Source organism: Sinocyclocheilus grahami, unplaced genomic scaffold, assembly GCF_001515645.1.
Source record: "Sinocyclocheilus grahami isolate Dianchi unplaced genomic scaffold, SAMN03320097.WGS_v1.1 scaffold822.1, whole genome shotgun sequence".
Classification (NCBI taxonomy): domain Eukaryota; kingdom Metazoa; phylum Chordata; class Actinopteri; order Cypriniformes; family Cyprinidae; genus Sinocyclocheilus; species Sinocyclocheilus grahami.
In genome coordinates, this window is record NW_015506001.1 from 287,826 (window position 1) to 295,407 (window position 7,582).

Consider the following 7,582-nt stretch of genomic DNA (forward strand, 5'->3'; position numbering starts at 1 on the left):
TTGTGTAATTTTATTGAAGTATTATGTGAAAATGAAAGTAATCAATATATATATTAATATGCTGAATTATGTTAACCCTGGATGTCATAGAACGAATAATAGTCTTTTCATTAGACAGTGAACCTTTCATTACAAAGTACACCTGTGAACTTGAAATAATGTAACAACACGTATAATGGTCTTTTCTTTCATTAGACAATGGACCTTTCAGTAGACAGTAGAAGTAAACATGAAATAATCTAATATTATCAGGAGCAGGTGGATGGATGTGACGCACACATCTCGTATGACCACACTACCAACCAATGAAATAAAAGCCTTTTTAAAAAAGGAAACAATTGTGGCAAATCAGGTATTTATAACCAATAAAAAATAACCGGAACAAAGAAAAAACAGAAAATGAAGAAATTTGGAGAGAACAAGGGGTATATAATATGAGTTGACAAACAAAGACTTTGGAATGATTTGGAATGCTGTGACTGTCTTCCCGGCTTTATTTCTTTGTTAAATAAAGTCTTATTTTGACATCTGGAACTCTGCTTCTCCACTTCATTGGCTGCACCCAAGAAAAATCCACAACAATAGCTGCCCCAAAGTGTTGAGTTTTGTTCTCAGTTCCATTACATAGTGAATTTCATTCTTACTTTGAGAAGGTCCGTCCTCCCAAATTTCTCTCAGGACGTCTAGAACCCCTCGGAGCTGATGTCCATAAAGAAGCTCGAAGGGGGAAAACCCTGTAGAGGCTTGTGGGACCTCCTGCACAGCGAACAAGAGGGGTTCCAACCATTTATCCCAATTTTTGGCGTACTCGTGAACGAACTTGCGATTCCTGGTTTTTAAAGTGCGATTAAATCGCTCCACCAGCCCGTCCGTTTGTGGGTGATAGACACTGGTGCAAATCGACTTAATGCCAATAATTCATGCAGATCGTTCCAATGGCCCGATGAGGTCCATCCCAATTCTTTTGAAGGGGACCTGCATTAAGGGTAGAGGGCGCAATGCCGCTTTTGGGGAGGCCGGTGGATTTACCAGCTGACATTCACGACAAGATGCACACCACCTGCACACATTCTCGTGAATGCCCGGCCAAAAGATTGTTGTTGTTTGACCTAAATGTCCAGCCATGGGATTACAATGAGCCGCCTGGAAAAGCATTTCCTGACGGCTTTTTAGCACTAACAGCTGTGTTGTATCTTCCTTTGTCTGAGTGTCTTGGGTCACTCGATACAACCGGTCTTTTATAATCGCAAAATATGGATAGGAAAGCGGACGAGCAGGTTGGAGAGGTTGACTGTCGATATAACGGACCTGTTAAAAGGCATGTTTCAATGACTCATCCTGAGACTGTTCCAAAGGAAAATCATTGCGTCCTGAGAGGATCAGCCTCTCGATTTCACTCTGTTCCCAGAACAGATCTCAATGGTCCCAGTTCACCTGCACGAGCGCCCCCCTTCCCTGCTTTTTCTTTTCCCAAAAGACATACGCACATAAGCATCCCAATAATTCACTTAAAGCAGGCCAATTATTTCCTAGAATTAGCGGATTTCAGAGGATATGGTACATAGTCTTAGAGTTTGCACTTGACTAACTGGGGCCCGGGTCAGGAAGCAGACAGACTGGCTAAACTGACCGTCTGCTAGCCGCCTCACGCCACAGAAATCAGCTAATTCTCAGCACATATAGACTCTTTCATCTAGATTTCACACTATAGAGACTGTGTCTGTTCCCCGAACTAGAAAATACAAAAAATGTCCAAACCAATTTAAGAGTAACAATTTAATTGACGTTCAACAAATAAAAAACAGATGTAATACAGATTTAAAAAATGATAAACCTTGGCTTATTGAATATCAGGTCCCTTTCTATGAAAGCACTTTTTGTAGATAATATGATCATTGATCATAACCTAGATGTGCTCTGTTTGACAGAAACCTGGCTAAAACCTGATGATTACACCCCCTGTGATGTTTGTACTGGCTACTGTATACAGGCCACCAAGGCATCATGCAGAATTTATTAAAGAATTTGCTGATTTTATATCCGAGTTAGTGCTGGCTGCAGATAAAGTTTTAATTGTTGGTGATTTTTGGTGAGGATCTTACTTCCTGTTTGTTGCTGCCGTGTGTTTTGAGTTTGAGCCCCGTCAAGTTAATTCTTTATCTTCTATTTTTTTAATCTTAAAATCAATTTTATACACCATCATATTCATTTCTATAACGTGTGAATATATCCCCTATCGTATTCTACAACAAAAACAATCAGAGCGCCTTGTTATCACTAGTTCTATTTTGTTTCCCGAGTCCGCTATTAGCATATAGTGTCGTGGAACAAACAACTGTCCTTTTTCGAAGTTGTTAAAAAACCTCAAGAAGCAGAGTTCCAGATGTCAAAATAAGACTTTATTGAGCACAGCAACAAAGCCGAGATGACAGCCGCTGCATCTGAGTCTTTGTCCGTCTGGGCACCCATATTTATACCTCGTTCTTATCAGTCTTTTCAACCAAAAAAATGACGATTCGGCCTCTGATTGATCTTACTCCACCCATTCTCCTAATACTTTTTATCTGACCCCTCCCACTGGATGCAGGTGTCCTTCTTGGAAGTCACCCAAAGTTCACTGGTTCACTCAAGTTTATAGGCGCTGCCCAATGGAAAGCACCACACTTGCCCATTAGGGGGCACCTGAAGCTCACAGTCTATATTAAGACATCCAATGTTGAAGCAATCATTGATACAATCACCATATTGATTAATGTATTGATTATAGTTATAACCATACCTCATATTTATGAATATAATATCACAACACATTCCCCCCTCTGAGACTTTACTAAGTCTCACCTCTAAACCCTTTACCCAGAGTGCAACACCATGACTCCACCTCTACCTTCCATTCATCTATGAACCAATAAAGGTCCTCCAGTTCCTCTTAATAAATGGCTTCTTCATTTTGCCGCACTCTGGAGAAAGTCAGAGCAAAACATCTCTCCCCACAGTTGACTAGAGAAGAGTAAAAGACTCTGCCTCCCTACCTATACTGTAAATATTTGGAGGTCAAAACATCAAAACATAATTTATCAAAAATAAATAAACAATGTGTATCAAGTGCGTGAAATGTCTTAACCTTGCCCATAGTTGTTATGTATAATACATGAATGATTAGTCAGATGATTAAACTTATTAAAATCAATACCAATCAAATAAAGAAATGTGATAAATTATGCACTGGTTCATCCCATGGTGCCAGAGGTGCCCACAGTAGCCTGAAGCGCTTTCTGGTGTTGTTGTCTATCGCTGCCAGAGGAGCTTTCAGGCAGATCCCATTGCCCTCCAGCGCTATCTGGTGTTGGAGTAGATAGCGGGTTTTTAAACCTCCAGTTTAATCTACTCATGCTGCTAAGCACTGAGGTGCTTGTCGATCATTTCTTCTTTTCATACTTTCCAGTGATGACTTTCCAGTGTTCAAAGAAAAAGACAAGCAACCATGCAGGAAGCAACAGGCAGCACCACACCAACACCCAACTCAACACCACCAACCAGCAGAGAAGCAAGATCAATCAAGCAGCAAGCAGCAGCAAATCTAGGACAAAGGCAGTCCCCCACCAGATACCTGACAATCATCAAACAAAAATATCCTCACTGGGAACCACCTGTGAACTATGACAGCCAACAAAGAACAACCAATCAACCACCAATCACAACAGCAACGTCCCAAAAGTGAACAACCAGGTTCCCCGTGGTAATTTGTGGCTCCACAAAGAACCCAACTGTTCACCCCCAAGACGTCACTGTTGTGATCAGCAACCAATTGGCCATTTCTTACCAATTGGTCACAGCTCCCAAGTAGTTCTCAATGAGGATATATCTCTTCAGTAATTATCAAATATCTAACAAGTAACCACCCCTGTCCCAAACCTGCCACAACCCACCGCCTAGCCAATCCCGCCTCTCCACTAGCCAATAGTACCAAGTCAAGTGTCAATGTAGCACCACCCACCACCTCCCGCACAGCCACCCCGCCTACAACGGACCATCATTCCAAAGTGTCACCAAAAAGAATATATACTGATAAATGAAGGTTAAATGATACATACTTTCAAATAATAAGTGAATATGAAATCTTTCTTTATCGTCCCCTTTTCTGGTTGCATTATCTCGTAACACGGACAATGACCTGCTTAAGACCTTCAGCGTCCCCATTCTTTCCAAAAATAATCACATTTTACATCTGATTTAATCGAATAAATTATTTTCAAAATAAACAATTTCAGAATAAGTGATTCAAAGATAAATAACTTCAGGAATAAATGACTTAAGGAGTAAATGACTCCAGGAAGGGGCATGTGCCAAAATAAAATGCATAACACCTTCTAACTTCCTGCCTATACTCTATCCAAGTATTCTAATAATCCTACATAATATGCAAAAGAAAATACAATGAAGATACTAACTCCCTCGCTATCAAAAGTTACAATACAAGATAAAAATAAAGAATAGAAAATAAAAGGCACCCCTTCCCTATCACTCCATTGTTTTTCAGGAAGGTTTTACACAAATTCATCCAGTTCATCCAGTCCTTTACTGTATGCACATTGGTACACCCAATGTCAATTCCAGTTGGTCTTACTGACACATCAGTCAGCTGTTTGGTTGCAGCATTGGCCAGCATTGATCTGATGAAAGGCACCTCACAACAGAACAACACAACAAATATAACAACGACAATGCCTATTACGATTCCCACTTTGGTTAACCATTCTCCCCAAGCCCCAAAAAGTGAATCAAACCAATCCCAAGTATGCATGTCTGTTCCAGCGTTCTCAGTCACTTCATCTCTCAGGTTTTTCAGTTTCTCCATAGCTTTGGTGAATGATCCAGCTCGGGCTGTACTATTTGAAATACAAGTACAACAGTCAGTTCCAAACATTACACATACGCCTTTTTCGACCAACAACCAGTTCAATGTTTGTCTATGCATCATCAGTATAGTTAATAAATATCTGCTAATTACAATAAATATAGTTTATCTGCTCTATATTCTTGATAGAGGTTATCTATATGAATATTGACTCAAATCCATATTTGATCTAATTCTTGGCCTTAATTTGCTCTAGTATTCCCATGATTGGCCATTTGAATGTATACACTTGGGTCTGCCTTATTTGCTCTTTTCACTCTCTGTCTTTTTGGCAGGGACTCTACAGATTTGTTTAGGTCCCCTTCTATATTGTCACTCCTTATAGTATTCTTACTCAGTCTTCTATTGCTTCTGATTGATTTTATCATGTCTACATAATCCATTACTAGATGTTTGAATGGCCCTTCTGGGACTGGTATATGACCTATAGGTGCAATGTTCCTTTCCTAACATTGTTTTGGGTGCAAACTTTGCATTCAGATAAATACTCATCCACCATTGCCTGTAAACAAGGTGACCAAAATCCTTGTCACTTTATTTATTTATTATTATTGACTTCCACCTCGCGCAATGGTCAAAACCATGCGCGTCAGAGATTAGTATTGTAAGCAATGGTGTAGGAGCAATCATGTGGCCCTCATGAGAACGCCAAAGCCCATTTCTATCTCATGTTGCTCCTCTTTGTTGCCACACACTAATTTCATATGGTGTGACTTGTTGCTGCATTCGTGCAACATCCGCCAATTGAGGTTGAGGTTGAATTGGAACAGAAGGAGTATTGTTGTTGTACAGCCAGAGGCTTGTCTAGCATATTGATCTGCTGCATTATTGCCCCTAATCACCATAATCGGTGTAAATATTTACAATTAGGTCTTTAGCCAGTTTACAGGCTCCAGTCAGAGCCTTCAACTCTGCCAGTTGTGCTGAGCATGGTTGTTCACAATGCTGCACCCCCACTGGGACAAAATCATCATCAACACGTTTTACAATTGCAAATCCAGCATGATTACCTAAATGGTCTCTAAAATATGAACCATCCACAAAATATTCAACATTTGCATCTGGAATTGGTGTTGAATCTAAATCTGGTCTCAATCTAGTAAAAGCCAAGAAGTCAGCTCATGTGGTGTGCCTTCATCTTGCAATGGTATGAAATGTGCTGGATAAACTGTTGTGCATCTTTTAATTGTAATGTCTGGAAAGGTTAATAATGTTGAGTATGCTATACATCTAGAAGGGGTCAAGACAAACTTCCCTTGTTCCAACAGTTCTACTACTTTGCCTGAGGCATTTCTAGAATATTTATTTACTGCATTATTGCCTTGTATCATTGCCCTTGTTAGTTAGCTGGATTGATGTGTATATGTTTGAAACATGCAAATAGAATGGTTTGTCATACGTGGGCATGGTCAAGACAGGAGCATTCTGTAACTCTTTTTTCAATTATTCAAATGCTATTAATGCATCAGTAGTCCTTATCAAGGGTGCTTTAAGATTTTGATGGCCCACCTGTTTCATTAGTGCTCTAAGTGGAGCTGTTTTGATTGCATAATCGTCATTCCAATCTGCACTAAAACTTGTCATCCCCCAAAAATAAATAATTTGTCCCAATGTTTGTGGTCGGGGCGCTTTACTGATGCTCTCTAAGTGACTGGGTGATATAGCTTTCATCCCATGTGAAATTGTGCGTCTTAAGTATTCAACTTGTGGTAGGCAATATTGCAGTTTTTCTTTAGAAGCCCTGTGTCCCCCCTCAGCCAATTTAGTTAGCACTTTAATTGAGTCTTGGTGACATTGTTTCAAAGTTGTTGAAGAAATCAATACAAGCTGAGGATGTCTAATCCTAAACAGCTGTGGGACTCTATGAAATCTATAACTAATATGCCGTCTTTCAGAAATACTGTTTCTATTTTTGATGACTTACAGAAAGTGAATGATTTAAATGATTTTTATCTAAGATTTGAGAAGCATGGGCATATCTCTGGGAATAGTATTGGTGTAAGGGATTTTTCTCCAGATATCATCAAAGATAAGTTATTGATTCATCCGAAACAGATTAATTTCTATTTTAAACATATCTGTTCAAAGAAATCGGCAGGCCCGGATGGAATTTCTCCCTATATTGTTAAGTGTTGTGCAGATGAATTGACTCCAGCTTGGCTTCCTATATTTCAACAATCTTTGGATTCAGGTATTGTTCCCAGTTTGTGGAAAAGAACATTGATTATACCTGTTCCTAAGATAGCTAGGCCTTTAGAGAATAATGATTTTAGACCGGTTGCATTAACATCTGTGATTATGAAATGTTTTGAAAAGTGTGTTGTATCTATGTTGAAAGCAGAGGTTGCTAGTAATCTAGATCCCTTACAGTTCGCCTATAGACAAGGGAGAGGAACTGAAGATGCTATTAACAGCATTATGCACTTGATTTTGAAGCATTTAGAAGATCCTAAAGCTTATGCTCGGTTACTGTTTGTTGATTTTAGCTCTGCTTTTAACACGATTCAACCGCATTTGTTAATTGATAAAAATGAAGCAGCTGAGTGTAAACCCATGTGTTATTAAGTGGTACTATTCTTTTTTAATAGATAGAACTCAATGTGTAAAGGTAAATAATCTTCTTTCATATCAAAAGAGTAGTAGTACAGGTGTTCCACAAGGCTG

At 39.3% G+C, this 7,582-nt stretch overlaps 1 protein-coding gene across 1 annotated transcript in view; it reads left to right on the top strand.

Moving 5' to 3' along the window:
- LOC107562415 (uncharacterized) overlaps positions 1–7,582 on the top strand; it is a 14,143-nt gene that overhangs the window by 5,234 nt on the left and 1,327 nt on the right. The gene's annotated exons all lie outside the window — the stretch shown is intronic.